The sequence below is a fragment of the Mandrillus leucophaeus genome, unplaced genomic scaffold (assembly GCF_000951045.1).
Source record: "Mandrillus leucophaeus isolate KB7577 unplaced genomic scaffold, Mleu.le_1.0 Scaffold443, whole genome shotgun sequence".
NCBI classification, from domain to species: Eukaryota; Metazoa; Chordata; class Mammalia; order Primates; family Cercopithecidae; genus Mandrillus; species Mandrillus leucophaeus.
Genome location: NW_012104732.1, coordinates 1,834,654 through 1,851,522, shown reverse-complemented (window position 1 = coordinate 1,851,522; position 16,869 = coordinate 1,834,654). Strand labels below are relative to the sequence as shown.

Below are 16,869 nucleotides of genomic sequence, written 5' to 3'. Positions count from 1 at the left end.
ACTTATGTTTTAAAAGACCAACAAAGCAGATTTTACCATGTAGAAGCCTTGTGTGTCGCTCAGCCTGCAATCAGGGATTCGAGCTGCTGTCTCTGCATGTCCCGTTGAAGCACCATGATACTGAGCCTCTCCTTTGGCACAGAGATGTCAGAGTCTCTCTTTTGCAGAGACCTGCTGCTTTGAAACCTTTGACCTCCCTTATTTCTCAAACTTGCCTTCATCAAGCTCCAAAGGTGGAGGAAGTACTGATGGGGGAGGCCAGAGAGTCTATTCAGTAGAGAGCAGCGTCAGCTGAGTCTCAGTTTGGCCCAGAAGAACTACTTAGACTCTGAAGCAGGTTTCTGGGGTGGTTGGTGAGAACTTATCTTTATGGTAGCTTAGATTTTATTTTTTAATTAGTTAATTAATTAATTAATTATTTTTGAGACAGGGTCTTGTTCTGTTGCCCAGGCTGGAGTACACTGGCACCGCCTTGGCTCACTGCAACCTCTGCCTCCTGGGCTCAAGTGATCCCCCTACCTCTGCCTCCCAAGTAGCAGGGACTACAGGCATGTGCCACCACATCCAGCTAATTTTTGTATTTTTAATTGAGATGAGGTTTCACCATGTTGGCCAGGCTGGTCTCAAACTCCTGACCTCGGGTGATCCACCTGCCTTGGCCTCCCAAAGTGCTGGGATTATAGACATGAGCCACTATGTCCGACCTAGCTTAGATTTTATATTGAGGGTTCTAGAGTCAGGCTTCTGGGTTTTCACCTTGGTTCTATCACTTAGTGGCAATTTTTCCTTTGGTAAAAGGGATTTAAACAATAGTATCTACCTCATAGGGATTTGGGGAGAGTTGAATGAATAATATCTTTGAAAGTACTTGGGGGCTACCACAGAGTAAGCTTTCAAGAAATCATTGTCTATCATGATGTTGAAAATCCTTCAGGGTAGCCTTGACTCCGTGTTCTCAGATGCTGTAGGTCCTTCTCAGCGTGTAGGCAGCGCTTACCTTTTCCACTTGAGTCCACACTGGCAGGAGGCTACAAGCTTCCAGAGAGTTGGGTTATGCGTGTTTCTGTTTGTAGTGTAACGGGAAACACTAATGGACAGTACTAGCCCTTAGTAAATGTTTAATAATTACTTATTGAAGGAACGAATGAAGCTCTGAGCAGGCCAAGAACAACAATGTGGCAGGGTGGTGTGTTTCCTGTCGCGAAGTCATTTTTGTTAGTTTGTGACTACAAGAACCTTCATCATCTTGGAGATCATGAGAGATCATAAATGAGTAACAAAATATTGGGGAAATTATTATGTTTTTAAAAGCTTGTCACACATAAAAACTGCATGTGTTTAATTGCACAATTTGATAAACTTTGTTACCTGTATACATTCACGAAGCCGCCCCCACAATACTGGGAGAATTCTTAATGCCTGTCTCTAAAGTGTTTTATCTTTCTGTTGCTGATGAACCACTTCCACCTTGGCTTTGAATATGGCTCCCAGCCTCATAAGGAAGGTAATGGGAATCTGCTGTGTTCCTCTCCACCATATTCCTTTCTAGCTTGCATCTGCAGTTTTACATTCTTGCCACTGAAATTTTCAGTGTTTATAGTATGTATTTGTTGAGTGTCTGTCTCCACTAGGTTGTAGGTTTGGGGGACGAAAGGACTATGTCAGCTTTGTTCAGTGTCTTATTCTCCATGCCTCCCACAGTCCCCGAAATAGGAGGTGCTCAATGAAGAGTTAAAGGATGAATGGGTGAGCCTATTGCCAGAATAAATATATGACACTGTTGGGCCTGAGTTGGAAGCAAAGGAAACTTGAGTTGTTCTTGGAGATTAAGTTATTCTTACCTTCAGCATTTTAAAAGGGAAGAAAGATCTCCTAGGATCTGAATTACTTTAACTTCATTACTGATATGAGACCAAGTAGACCCTGGAAATGCAGGGAATCTAACATGGCTTAAGCCAGACCCAAAGATGAGGCATGTCGGGGCATTGTGAGACCGCTGTCATTCTGAGACCCAGCTGCTTTGTAGGAGGTTAAATCTTAATGTTGGGGCCCTGTATTTTTGTTTTATTGCAAACTGTTTCTCTACTGTAGGCTGCCATGGAAGGGGGCTTTAATTGGATGTGCTGTTCAAAGGACCCCTTTCACCGCCAGTCCCTTTTTTTTCTTCTTCAGCTTGTGGTATCCTCCCCCTGCCTCCCATCATATATGACAGTGAAGTGTTTAGAGTCAGCTCTGGGTCCCTCAGAGAAATGTCTTTCTTAAGGCACTAGATAAAAGAAGAATCACAAAAATAATAATTAAAAATGATACAACCTGGCAGTGGTGTGTGGTATGCATTTTGGCAAGAGTGAAGTCACCATTTTAGAACATAAATGCTCTCAGTGGTGGAGAAAGACTGGCAAAACAGCCTTTTAAAACCCCCATTATAGAAAGAAAGGGCAGGGTTGGGAAGAGAGAGAGCATATTTGTGTTTGTGAAGCTGTTTTTCTACTAAATGTTTACAGAGGAGGTGGACAAAGCTGAAGTGAGCACTGGGCTGTGGGTGGTGTACAGGACTGACCTGGTCCCTGTCTTCTTGGAGCTGTCCACACTGAGCAAGCGTGATAAGTGTTGGGAGAAACCCAGGAGCTGTGGACACACAGTTGGGGCCAGCTTGGGCCATGTGTGTGAAGCCACACCTTGAAAGGGGTTCCTCGAGGGCCAGGTGGCGGTCGGTTGGTTGTGTTGGTCAGGGTGGGAGAGGCCTTTCGGGCCAAGGAGGACGTATGAGGGTGCCAATCTGAGGACACCTATTTTGGAAGATCGCTGTTTGGCCAGTGGGAGGGTGACTCTTAAGTGAGGCTGAACAGACCACCTACAGTGTCAGAAGAGCAAGGCTTCCTTTTTTCGTTGTGGCAGAACCCCTAGATTTTGGTAACAATATGACTTTAAGGCCCAGGCTCCCTAAGGAAGGAAGCGTATTAGCTTCTTTGGGCTAACATCACAAATTACAGCCAGGCCTCTATATCTGTGGGTTCTGCATCCATGAGTTCAGTCAACTGTGGATGGAGAATATTTACTGCATCAGTACTGAACGTGTACAGACTTTTTTCTTTTTTCTACTCTCTAAGCAATACAGTATAACAACAGTTTTCATAGCATTTACCTTGTATTAGGTATTGTAAGTAATCTAGAGATGATTTAAAGTATACAGAAGGATGTGCGTAGTATGTTATATGCAAATACTATGCCATTTTATATCAGAGACTTGAGCATCCATGGATTTTGGTATCTGTGGGGAGTCCTGGAACTAATCCCCATGGATGCCGAGGGACAACGGTACCATGAACTGGGTGGCATAAAACAACAGAAATGTGTTTTCTCACAGTTCTGGAGGCCAGAAATCCAAAATCAGAGTGTCAACAGGGCCATATTCTTTTGGAAGGCTCTAGGGAAGAATCATTCCCAGCCTCTTCCTGGCCTTCCTTGGTGTTCCTTGGCATGTAGCCGGCCACTTCAGTTTCTCCCTCCATCTTCACAGGGCCTTCTTCCCCGGGTGTGTGTGTGTTCTCACCTCTTCTTACAAGGACACCAGTCATTGGATTTAGGACCTATCCTAATCCTATATGACCTCATTTTAACTAGGTACATCTACAAAGACCCCGTTTCCAAATAAGGTCACATTCTGAGGTTCTGGGTAGACATCAATTTTGAGGGTACTATCCACTACAGGAGGGGATATTGCAGTGGTAGGACCTGTGCTAGGAGGCTTCCTCCAAGTCTTTTCATTCTTCAAGGTTCCTGGGTTGATGGGGGCAGTGAGGCTGCTCGGGGGAGGATGGGCCAGCAGCTGCTAGGATTCCTGTCTCTGGTGAGGGCTCCTGGGTACTGCATTCTTCTCAGGTGCCCAAGAGAAGCTGTGTGACTGAGAGAGGTGGCCCTGCTCATGCATGCCCCTGGCTCAGGGTCACCTCGTCCCTCCTGCAGCAAGGGAAGCATGTCAGGGTTTCTTTCTGACTGTCCTAGGAGCACCTTGAGATAGGAGGAAGTGTCCATGAATAAATAGCTAAAATAATTAATGACCCTAGCAAACAATGGCTTAGGGTTTTTCCACAGTTCTTCTCTCCTCTGGGAACAGTTTCCTGCTGCTTTCTTGGAGGTGTGTTGCCAGGGACTTTCCGGGTCTTCGGGACATTGCTTTCCTTTTCTTTCTTGTTTCTCTGCTTTCTCAGGTTTAGTACTATTAGTTTCTTCCATTTCTCTGGTATTAAAATGTTACCTGCAGTGTCTTTCTATAACAGTGGTTTTTAAACTTATTGTGCATAGGAATCATCTGGAGAGTTTATTTTAAAAAGGCATATTTCCAGATGTATTTTCCAGAATTTCTGATCTCGTAAGTTGGGGGCAGTTGGATTCAGGTGAAATTCAAAGGCCAATTCAAGAAACACGTCCTCAAAGAGAGGGAGAGGGAAAGAGAGAGACAGAGTATGAGAGAGAGAGAGTGTGTGTGTGTGAGAATGTGTGTGTGTGTGTGAGAGTGTGAGTGTGTGTGTGTGTTGCAGGTACGCTTTCCCTCAAGTGATACCTGATGTATTAGAAAGGATGGTTTTTGTATTGACCTGATGTTAATTGGTATGGTTTGTCACTAGTTTATTTATTTAAAATTCTGGCCTAGAGAGACTCCGTCTCAAAAAAAAAAACAACAAAAAAAACAACAAAAAACAACAACAAAAAAACCTCTGGCCTAGATATGCTGTTTAGATATACACATGCAAATTCTTCTTGTATCATTTGCCTAGAGGGAAAGTGGTTTTAAAATAATATCAATGGTACCTTGAAAATGTGATAGGCATCTTATTGGCTAAGGAAGAAAGTGAGTGGGGAATGGAAATGGGTGTTTTATGGCTTCAAGACTAAGCCTAGGAGATGGTGTTCTGATTGTTTTGTGTGTCGTGAAGGAGTAATGGGATGGCTGTTTTGTCTACGTTTCTGGGACTTAGCTTTCCCTTTTTATAAAAGGGGTATTGTAGGGTTTATCATTCTTCTGACCAAACTCTTAAAAAAGGTTACATTCTCATTTACTTGCTTATTTATTTATTTAGAAACATTACTGGGGGCTTCTGGCTTGCTAGAATTGTGGATGACTCTCCTTTTATGAACAAAACAGTCACGGCTACTGCCTGCCTGGGGTTTATAATGTCATCGGAGCTGTTCACATTAAACAGTCACCAAAATCAAAGGAGATTACCAACTGAAAGGATAGGAAAGGGAATTCTGGGGAGATATGAGAGTGTACCCCTCGGGTGGATAGGGAACATGAGGAGGCTGCTTCCCTGAGGAAGTGACCCTTCAAGCAGAATCTAATGGGCTAAAGGGCAGTAACTAGGGGAGAGACAGGGGAGTGTCTCAGGAAGAGGGCACAGGACAAGCACCATGCTTTGTGGCCGGCTGGATTGTGGCACCTTTGAGGTGCAAGTTGGCCAGTGGGGCTGGGTATAGAGTGAGGGCAAGGCCAGTGGGGTGTGCAGACGAGGCAGGTTTTGTAGGCCTTGGTTGGATTTATTTTGAGGGGAATGGGAAGAGTTATAATCAGGGAAGGTATGGAAGGGACCATCAACAAGATCAGGTCTGCCTTTTGAATAGCTTGTTCTGGGCAGTTAAGTGACAAATGGACTGGAAAGCATCGGGAGGGAAGTGGGGAGGCCAATAAGGAGTCCAGGCCAGAGATGATGGTGGCATGGACTCAGGTCTTTCTCAGTGTACCAGTTGGAGGAGAGGAGAGCTAATTGAGGTTGAAAAGCAATCCCAGGGTATTCCTGTGCCCAGGACTGGGTATTTAATCTGTGGGGCTCCTTGTTCAAAAAGCAGACATAAGTACTGTTAAAAGCATTAAAATAGAAAGCTGCTTTCTTTCTTTCCTGGTTTCTTTCTTGACGTGTGGTGGTATTTTTAATCTGCCCATGTTCTTCTAAAAAGGAAGAATTAAAAATTTAAATTATTAGTATGAACTCTTCTGTTCATCTTTATATTATACAATGCCAATTTTCTATAAGATCATCTGACTTATATGCAGAATCACTAGAATTATACAATCCATATTTCATAGCTCATATGCATTTATTTCATTCTTCCAAGAACAGTGGAAATGTTGCACAAAATCAGTTTTCAGTTTTCTTCTTGATGCATACACATTTTCCCGATGTGCTCCACCTTTGGCTTACGATGTATGAGGAGGGCCTGAAAGGAAAGAAGCTATGGGTTGCCCAGTCTGTCCCTGTCCTAGGTTACCATGGTCAGTGTCAGTGGTTGACTTATCCAGGGAAGTAACATAGGAAGAAGGCTGTGATAGGGTTCCTGGGCCGTTCATGTTTTGGATACTGTTGTCTTCTTGCATCTGGCAAGTTCTGGTTGAAATCGTAGGTGTAACTCCTCAGGGCTGTCAGTGTTGCCCCTGACTCAGTTGTAGATATAAGACAATTACCTTTCTCTTGCCTTGAGTCTCACTGAGCTCCCACACATGGTGGGTCCACCAGAATTCTGTGCACTGGGGCCACAAGGAGCCCCAGTGGGCCTGCATGACATCTAGGTTGTACCTGTCTTCTCTACGCACACGTATGCTCCACTGTCCCACTGGATCTCACTTGCAAAACACAAGTTCAAAGATAAAGTTATTAAAAATTTCAAGACAGCTACAGCAGAGCATTAAGCCAAGCAGGCCCTTCTGAGCACGGGACCCCATGCGTCTGTACTGGTTGAATGTCCATGAAGCTGCCATGCCTAGACCTCAGGCACTCCCAATTTTCAGCTGCCCTGTGAGCCTGTTTTCTGGATTCACTTGAGTCTGTGTGTCAGGTTTAATATTTGCAGGCTCAGAGAAGATTAGCTGGGCAGAGCCTGTATTGGCAGACGCAGCCTAGGACTGTAGTCCAAGAGTGCTTGGCTCTCCAGCTGCCCCTTCTGTGGGAAGCCTGGTTTCCGGATTGGTTTCTGGGCAGTCGGCACCAGGGCCATTCATCAGCTCCAGGTGCCATGAGCTGGGTTTCTACAAAACAGAGATGTGTTCCCAGTCAGTTGTGTAGGCTTCAGAATAAGGAGACATGATTGAGAACATGTTTTGAGGAAGACTCAGGCTTTGGAATTTGTGATTTTTAAATTGAATTAGGGTGTTTCTTCCTCCCACCCCTGCTGTCACCTAGCTTTCTTCTACCACGAGCATTAATTGCCTGCTTTGGGAACATTTGTAAACCTGCTGTCATGATTTAGAAGATCCGGCTTCTCTGTGGAGCTCCACCTTTGTCATCTGGAGGGGTTCCAGTACTGGTGCTTAGTACTAGATGTTCTGAAGGCTTAGGTGATATCAGCTCTCAAACTTCGCATGCATAAGAACTGCCTGGGAAGCCCAGGCTCCTATGCCACAGCCCTAGAGATTCTGATTGAGGGTGGGCTCCCTGGAAGAGCCTGTTGCAAGTGGTGTTCAGACATGTTTTGAGAACACTCATCTTTGGCCTCTCACATTCTGTGGTGGTCTGCAGTGGCAAGGGGTACTCCTTGCTGGAGCGTGAGTTCTTGCCTGGACTGGAATCCAGGCTGGAGGGGAGACAGTGAAGAGTGGGGAGGCGGGGAGCCTGGGGATTTCGTGGGCATCTATGAGGAGGGTAAGTGTTTGCCCACTTGGACTACTGTTCTTGGTGCCTGGAACACAGCCTCCCCTGAGGTATAGCAGAAAAGTGACTAATTAAAGAGGGGATAAAAGGAAGTGGAACCAATTTCTGGGAATGTTATTCAGAATGGCTAGGTGCTTTTTTTTTCCCTTCCAGAAACATTAATTTAATCCAGGGGGAGATGAATGGAGTTTTGTTTTTTAATTGAATTTATTCTGATGCTTAGGAGTTGCCACCTTGCTCCCTGTGGTATTAGTGGCAAGGAGTCGCTGAGCTGTGTCCGGGGATCAGGTGGATTCAGTTTTTGATCCTAATTATGCTGCACGGACTGACGGTGAGAAGGAGGGCGAGAGGAAGTCAAAGTGTTGGGGGCCGGGTGGCTTCATTGTTCCTTCATTTTTACGCAGAAGCAAATCAGCCGGGCATGTTATTTATTTTATATATATGTAAATGATTCCAATACCTGTGGTTTATTGAGTGCTGCCAGCCAGGCCCTGTGCTAAGCACTTCAATGCATCATCTGTCTTCTCACAGGAACCTCAGGAGGCAGGTTTCCCTTTAGTACCTTCTCACACGGGTGGAAATTGAGTACCTTGTAAGTGTGTGAGATGGGATTTTGAACCCTGGGAGTCTGTTAACCACAAATCTAAGCTTATTTGGCTGGATGAAGGCCTCGATTTACTCACCATGCCTTGTTTTTCCCTTGATTATCCTCAAATTCGCTGTTGATAGGAACAGTGCAGGGGTTTCTGATCCTTGTGTATGGCTCTAGGTTCTGCCATCTGTGACTTTCTGAGTTCACAACTGTTGAATGCTAGTGAAACCCTGCTTCTTTGGGCTTAGTTATGGGTTGGCTTGTTTGTTGTTCCTTTTTTTCTTTTTGTTCTTTGCTAGAGAAAGCGAGAAAGCTCAGGGGTTACAGGGAGGTGACAGGCCTTGGCTTCTCTTTTCCTGCTTTTCAAGTGAGGTTCTTGCTTGCCCACATTTGTTCAGGGCACATGTGATTGCACAGACCCTGGAAGAGGCAGGCCTAAGGGTGTGGAAAGACAGTTGTATAACTTATAGATGTTGAGCTTTCCATTCACAGTTCTAACTCCAGTCAGAAAACCTTGGAACAGAAAAATTTGCATCCTGTGATGACCTGTGGAGAAATGAATGTGGCTGGAAATGTATTATCAGTCGTAATGTGTTATTTTGCAATTGTCCTCTTTTTCATTTAAAAGTTTTACAATTATTTTGGTAAATATTTCTGCAGACTTTTCTGAGCTAGCAGTATTTTCCTTCTGTAATATGCATGAAGAAAGGCATAGAACGAGAATAAAATGGCAGTCTTTTGGTAACTCCCTGGTAGAAGTGGTGGTACTCAGATTTGTAGCTGTTTAACCAAATTCTGGGTTCTGTCTGGGTGCGTGGGCCCTGCCTGTGTGAACCTGGACAGGCAGAGCCGTCCTGCCCAATTTCCTCATCTGCTTGACTTCTCTGGCTCTTTGTCCTGGATTCCATTTATTGGCAAGGCCTTTCCTTTACTTATAAACCTCTTCCAAGAAAGTCTGGTTTTCACTGTAAGTTTACGACCATAAATTTTCAGATGGTGCACGTCAGCCTCTTAATCTAATTGAGCCAGCACATCATTGTGAAGACATCATTTCATTTGGGGGGTATTAGTTGCTATGGTTATTTGCTGAGACTAACAGAGTCTGTGTTCTCTCAACTGGATTTTTGGAAACTGCTCTTTGAGAATGACATAGAGGTGTGCCTTGCTGTAGGAATATCCAGTATATAACCTCACCATTAAAAAAACTAAAAGGTACATAAAAGATACTTTGGGAGGGATCTTAGAGCTAGAGAAAGGGGTTGGCTGCTTGATTTTCAAGTGAGGTGTTTTTTTCTTTTTGAGACGGGGTCTCGCTCTGTCGCCCAGGCTGGAGTGCAATGGCACGATCTCGGCTCACTGCAAGCCCCACCTCCCAGGTTCAAGCGATTCTCCGGCCTCAGCCTCCTGAGTAGCTGGGATTATAGGCGCCCACCACCACGCCCAGCTAATTTTTGTATTTTTAGTAGAGATGGGGTTTCACCGTGTTGGCCAGGCTGATCTTGAACTCCTGACCTCGTGATCCTCCCGTCTCGGCCTCCCAAAGTGCTGGGATTACAGACGTGAGCCACTGTGCCCGGCCTCAAGTGAGTTCTTTAAGGCTGAGTGTGTCACATGACTTTCCCTAGGTTCACATGTATAGTTGGTGGCTGCACAAGGAGACAGGCCATTTCTGGTTCTTTTTCTAGGTTCTTTTCTATTCTGTCTGCAACAGCTTAAATTCTCTCAAGGAATTTATTCATTCATTCCTCCAATATATATTGAAGTCCCGTATGTTTCAGGCACATGCCAGGAGGATAAAGAAGCTGTGATCTTCGTTCTCAGGGTCTTCAGTGGGAGTCCAAACCCTTGCCTTGGAGGATGTGGTGCCTGGATCAACACCATTGGCTTCACCTGGGAATTAGAAATGTAGACTCCCAGGCCTGCTGGATCGCATGGGCATTTTGACAGGGTCCTGGGTGATTGGGTGCACCTTAAAGCGTTAGTAGCTGTCTCTGCTGCAGAGGAAAAGGCATTCCAGAAACAAAATCTAAGTCTTGAAGCTGAAGCCAGGATCAACCCTCCTAGCCCCACTGCTGCCCATCTGTGCACCTGCTTGGTGTTGAGCAGAACAGAACAGCTGAAGTATTGAGAGGGGAATACCCTCTCCACCCGCCCTTCCCCACCATTCTTAGGCCTCTGTCTCCACTTACTGCCCCCTACCGGTTTTTCCAGCCCTAGTCCGACCCAGTGAGTGGGCCTGACTTGTGTGGTCTCCTCTTAATTCACCACCCGCTCTCCTTTCTAGAACCGTGCCTACCTTAGGGGCGAAGCTCAAGTTCTGCCTTCTGTGGAAGCCCAGTACTTCAGGCCGGTGAACGCTGTCAGTCTCTTGTATCTTAAATGTCGTCTTAGCATGCTCATTCTTTTATCTGTTTCATCTGGGGCTGGCCTGCCTCCCCAGGCAGCGGACAGAAAGGATTTGATGATAGCACTGTTTCCCCAGTGCATTTAAAAGGCACGGCTTGAGCTTAATAAACTTCTCAAAAAGAAACCCATACTGCTTTGAGTTCATTTAGTTAAAAAATGGTGTTATTTAGTCCATCGGGGTTTTGCCTTGCCTTTCATCTGCCAGGGGTGAAAGGAAATTGTAAATTTGTAGAAGCATTAGGGGTTTTCTGAGCACTGAAGAAAACCCTTAGGAACTCAGGTGTGTTTTTAGTAGTTCACAAGAATGGGGTTGATCTGGTGACTTGATGAGGCAAAAATTGCTTAATTCTTATGCTAATTAAGATTCTCCTTTGGTTGATTCTCCTCTCTCCAACCTGCTGGTAAACTTCCACTCCACCTCTGCTGTGGGAGGGAAAGCAAGGCAGGGCTGAGGGCATCCCTGTCCTCTGCTCTTCCGGAACACGTTTCTTTCCTATTTTGAATTCCCACAACAGCCCTGCAAGGTACATACTATCCTCATAGTTACATACATGCTTGGAAAGGTTGGGTAATTTGCCAAAGGCCACACAGCGAGGAAGTGAGAGACCGGGGATTTAAGCTGATGTTTGTGCAGCCAATGAGCGTCATACACCTCTGAATTACCTTCCCCTTGCCCCGTGTGTGTGTGTGTGTGTGTGTGTGTGTGTGTGTGTGTGTGATATTTGTACTTGAGCTGCCTGGAATTACCCTCTCTTTTTTGTTCCGTCACTTGATTAGTCCCTCTCAAAATGGGTTTCTTTGTTTTCATTAAGCAAATGTCCGCAGTCTTCCTTGAGGGAGTTTTTCCTGTGGTGACCTTCTGCTGTCTTATCATATCTTGGGGCAGCATGTGAATGCAGTTGTTCTAAATACAGTACCTCAGTTCTCTGTGCCAGGGCTGAGCTGGGGCTGGGCCCTTTAGGGGCTGAGTTTTCATCGGAGATCCAATGCTGACTAACTCACTTGACACAGTGGTCATTGATCCAGCAAATGTTTATTAAGGGCCTACTATGTGACTTGCACTGTCATTAAGCCAGTCCTTAATTTCTTCATCTAGAAAAGGTCAAGTGCTTTCACTTAACTCTCAATGTTCTTACGAGGAAAAGCCAATACAGCACTTTGGAAAGTCATATGTATTTGTATACATTATTTGCATATAGTTATGTATAATTCAAGATGATGCTATGGATAATTCATAGTGGGCCCTGAACTTGGAGTTTTCAGCACGGAGCAGTTTTGTTTTGAATCCCTTATAACTCTTTCCTTATCTCCTGACGGACCAATGGCCTGTGCACAAATGCCCAAGTTGAGAGGTGTTGCCTGTCATTTAGTTATCCTACAGGGAGAATGCCCGTTGGCTGTGGTTGCACATTCTCATAGTGGAGCGTGCTGGAGGAGTTACAGAAGGTGTCTCCAATGAAGTTCTGGGCCAGCTCCTTAGTAAAAGGCTTAATTGTTGTTTAATTGATCTTGTTGCTCCTCTGTATAACAATCCAGTTCCCATTTCTTTCTTTCTTTTTTTTTTTGAGATGAAGTCTCGCTCTGTGGCCTGGGCTGGAGTGCAGTGGCGCAATCTGGGCTCACTGCAAGCTCCACCTCCAGGTTCATGCCATTCTCCTGCCTCAGCCTCCTGAGTAGCTGGGACTACAGGTGCCCATCACCATGCCCAACTAATTTTTTAAAAAAATTTTTAGTAGAGACGGGGTTTCACCGTGTTAGCCAGGATGGTCTCAATCTCCTGACCTCGTGATCCGCCCGCCTTGGCCTCCCAAAGTGTTGGGATCACAGGCATGAGCCACCGCGCCCGGCCCCAATTCCCGTTTCTTTAAGGGAGTAAGTTCAAATTCCTTAGCTTGGCATTCAGGTTCTTCCATGGTTTGATTCTAACTGGTCTTCCCACTCTGACCTCCTGTCTATCTAAACTTGCTGCTTTTTCTGGGTAGGTTCTGCATTTCACATCTCCTTGCTCCATGTTTCCACTTCTACAGCATCTTCCCATGACTGCTTCCCTGCCTTGTACCGCTTCCCTTTTCTACATATTCAGATAGGAGTGAACTTTAAGGTTCAGCTCAAATGCTACTCCCTGTTCTTCCTTTTTTTTTTTTTTTTGGAAGCCCCAGACTGCTTCCCTGCCTTGCACTGCTTCCCTTTTCTACATATCCAAATAGGAGTGAACTTTAAGGTTCAGCTCAAATGCTACTCCCTGTTCTTCTCTTTTTTCTTTTTTTTGAAGCCCCAATGGCCCTAACTGGAATAATATCCCACTTGCACTTCTGTAGCCATTTTTTGTCTACTCTCTGATTGCCCTAGCACAGTCTACGTTAATTTTGTAGTTTTGTACACACAGATTAGGCCCTTCTAAAAACTGTATTCCCCTTAAGGTATGGAATGTATACACACCATCTTTTCATTTTTTTGGATACATTGATACCAAATTCTCAAATATTTGAGTAAATTAGGCAATATAGTGTAGTAGTTAAGAGTTTTGGAGTCAGAGAGACCAAGTTTCTTACATTACCGCTCATTCCCTGCATGATCTTGCGTACGTTATTTAACCTCTCTGAGCCTCACTTTCCCCATCTGCAAAGCGGAGGTAATAATATGTACTTGACAGAATGGTTGTGAGGATGGAGGGATTTAAAGTACTTGGTAGGTACATGTTATATAGTAAGTACTCAGTAAGTTAATGTATACAATATATTCATAGTTATTTGGATATAGATTAAGGTGAGTTTGGGTAGCCCAAATTATTTTTAAGGGGTGTTTCATCTAAATAGAATTAGAAACCTCATTTTGGAAAGAGGAACACTTCTTTATTCTACTTGATTTCATTTTAAAAATCAACTCCGAAAATTTCATTAGCCTTAGCGCTCTGGTTGGAAAAACAAATTTTCCAGAATCAGTGCTGGTGATGGCCTCATTTAGGAAATGCTGTTTTAGGGAAATGGCCTCAGGAAAAGCACGCAGATGTATGATCAGAATGCACGTTATGTGATGTACCGTGGCTGATGTGGTCGGTGGGCACATCATCTGCCTGGGTGAGATGAGAGGTTTTCTGAATCTGCTCCAGCCAGAGCTGAAAGAACGTGAGAGACACTGTGGTGGTGACTTCATCCCTGTACCCCTCCCACTCCATGTCTCAGGCTTGACTTGCTGTAAGAGAGCACAGGCCCTCTGAATGTGTTAGAGCACTTCTTCCCACGTGGAAGCCAGGGCCCCTCTTTCAGTTGCTGAGCGTCCACTGTACATTTCTAGGTGGTTATTTGTTCCTCAGCAGGGCAGGATCTGTCCTCAGCACTGCCTTTAAGGCTGGCCCTGTCATTTCTCCTTGAGTCTTAGCTGTTGTTTAAATTAGCTGCTTGGTCAAGGTGTTTGATATAGTTGATTGCCACCTAGTGGCCACAGATAAGACTGCGTGTCACGGAAACAAGAAAAATGCTATGGAGAATTTTGTTTCATTCTAAGATTTGCACAGGGGTTGTGTGTGTGCGTGTGTGTGTATGTGTTTTGTTTGTTTTTGCTAGTACAATGCCAGGAGTCTGGGCTGTAGAATGGTATTTACAAGGGACTATCACTTGCTTTTCTTATAGTTAAGCACATCAAACTAGGTTAAATGCTACATACAGACTTGGGGAAATGGGGAGTTGTGGGAAGTGCCTCTCTCCAAGCACAGTTTCTGATTGGATATGTTCTCAGTCTTCCCAGATATGGGGAGAGAGGAAAGACGGGTCTTTGGGGACTCTTCCTTAAACTGTTTTAACTGCAACCTGGGGCTTGTGCTGGGGCTAAGAGAGGACAGTTGGTTGTGGCCAGCATTTGGATTGTGTGTAGCTCATTTCTCCAGCTTCCTTGGTATAGATGAGGTTTTACTTTATGCTCCTGCTGGTGGTGGCTGTCCCTCCAGCTCTGTGGTACTCTTCCTCAAAGGAAGGCAGGTGGTCATATGCTAATAGGAAGCACATTCCCACATATCTATCAGGCTCCAGCCAGACTTACGTAAGTTGGAGAGTTTGTCCTAACTTACCTGCTTTTTTTTTCACTTGTCAAACATGGAGTCGGGAGGTTCACCTTTGATGAAAGCTAATGGACTCGTGGAGTGCTCAATTTCCTCTCTCTCTGTTCTTTCCGCAACACTTGCTCTCAGTCAAGCGGTAGAGTGTTGGACTTTGGGGATAGAGCGGTGATCATGAAGGGATATGATCCTCATCCTCATAGAATGTACTAGTTGGGGAGGCATTACTTGAAGAGAAGAATTACCTGAACAAATATAAAATTGCTCTGAAGAAAAGATGTATAGTACTCAGAGTGAGAAATAGGGGTGGGTTCAGCCTGATTAGATAAGTCAGGGAAGGCTTCCTGGAGGAAAGAACTTTTGGGCCAAGGGCTGCAGGCATGTAGTGGCAGGTAGGAGTTGGGCATGCCCCAGGAACTGGCAGAGGCCGGAGCAGCTGGAGCCCAGAGAGGGGTGTGGGGAGGCCAGACCCTGTAGGGCCTGTGAGGCCTTGGGAGGGACTTTTGTCTTCACCTCCAGCGCTCTGGGAAGCCATCACAGGGCTCATTGCTGGTGTTGACATAATTGGGTGGAGAACTGATGTGACGGACAGAAGTGGATGTGGGGAGGCCAGAGAGGAGGCAGTTGCAGTTATGTAGGCAAATGGAGTGTTTTGTTTAGGGGTTGCTGATAGTGATGAGAAGGAGTGGGCAGAATTGAGACGTGCTTAGGAGACAACATGGGCAGACTTGGGAATGGACATGGCACATGAAGGAGCCTGACGTGTGAGAGGATGACGTGCACTGGTGACTTGTGTGGCAGGGTGAACGGCGGTGCCCTTCATCACGCTGGGGATGAGGAAGAGGCCCTCGGCTGGCTCTCTGGGGAGAGGGTGGCAGAGGGTGTTTGAGTAGAGAGAGTTTGGTTTTGAGTGTGTTGAGTTTGACCTAGGAATGGGGGTGTAAGCTAAACCTGAAGCCTCTCTGGGGCTCTTGTCCATGTCTCAGCTCTCTGTCATGGGTCCTCTCTGGGGACTCTCAGGTGTTTCACCTGTACGCCAGCTTGTGTTTCCTTGCCCAGTCACATCAGTACAACAGGTTTTGAGGGACACTGTGTCCAGCCCTCTCCGAGGCACTCTTTGTGCTTCGTGACATGAAGCCATTCATGAATAGTTCCAGAATTATTCCAAATACAAGGTGATGAGGCACAGAGAATAATTGGCGTCCAGGAAAGGGAGAGATTAACAAGACCCGGGGACTTTGGTATTCTTATGCTTTAGGCAGCCACAAGGCCAATCCTGTTGCAAGTTCTAACCTCAGTGATGGCCTTTCTGAACTGTAATCTCTTTTTTTTTTTTGAGACGGAGTCTCACACTGTCACCTGGGCTGGAGTGCAATGGTGCAACCTTGGCTCACCACAACCTCCGCCTCCCGGGTTCATGCGATTCTCCTGCCTCAGCCTGCCCAAGAAGCTGGGATTACAGGTGCACACCACCACACCCAGGTTTTGTTTTGTTTTTTTTGTATTTTTAGTTTTTAGTAGAGATGTGGTTTCACTGTGTTGGCCAGACTGGTGTTGAACTCCTGACCTCGTGATCCACCCGCCTTGGCCTCCTGGAACTGTAATCACTTTCTAAGTCCAAAGAGAAGATGTGACTGAGCAGCAAAACATTTCAGGGTAGTTAATATACAATTTTGGTGACTTTGGAGGTCACAAAGGCAATAGAAATACACTGAAAATACAGTTGTAAGGTTACCTGAGTCCATGTTTGTGTGTGCACATGTATGTTAAGTTTTACCCAAGGAGAAAAAGGAAATGGCTTGACTTGTGGTATTACTGGTGCAACTTGTATAAAATTAAGGTAGATTCTAATTTAAAAAAAATTATGGTAAACCTTCTGTGTTAGTGAAAGATGGATCTATTTGGGTTAAATTTTCTTCAATCCGGTGATTAGTATCCACTGGCATCTCTAAGAGAAGAAGGGCACTTTCCTCTAGTCCCTGAGTGAGCAGGTGGCTTTTGGAGCAGTCTCTCAAGGCCCAAACTTCTAGCTGCTTCCATGTTTCTTAGCCATCTGGTCCCCTCACTCAGGGAAGCACAGCCCTACCTACTCTGGAAAGGAGATACTTGGCCTCCCCAGATGCCGGCAGTTACGACTTCCCTCCACTCTGGCCAGCATTCTGCTTTTCTAGCAACAG

General features: G+C 45.3%; 1 protein-coding gene and 1 long non-coding RNA gene across 4 annotated transcripts in view; one reads left to right on the top strand and one right to left on the bottom strand.

Moving 5' to 3' along the window:
* The window catches only part of ARHGAP26 (Rho GTPase activating protein 26), a 488,449-nt gene that overhangs the window by 83,057 nt on the left and 388,523 nt on the right, over positions 1-16,869 (top strand). The gene's annotated exons all lie outside the window — the stretch shown is intronic.
* On the bottom strand, positions 6,078-15,749 carry LOC105549554. The gene is made up of 6 exons (XR_001007560.1): positions 15,644-15,749; positions 14,705-14,937; positions 13,681-13,756; positions 6,763-7,021; positions 6,461-6,619; positions 6,078-6,216 (listed from the first exon to the last, which is right to left on the bottom strand). It is a non-coding gene; the product is annotated as an uncharacterized LOC105549554 (long non-coding RNA).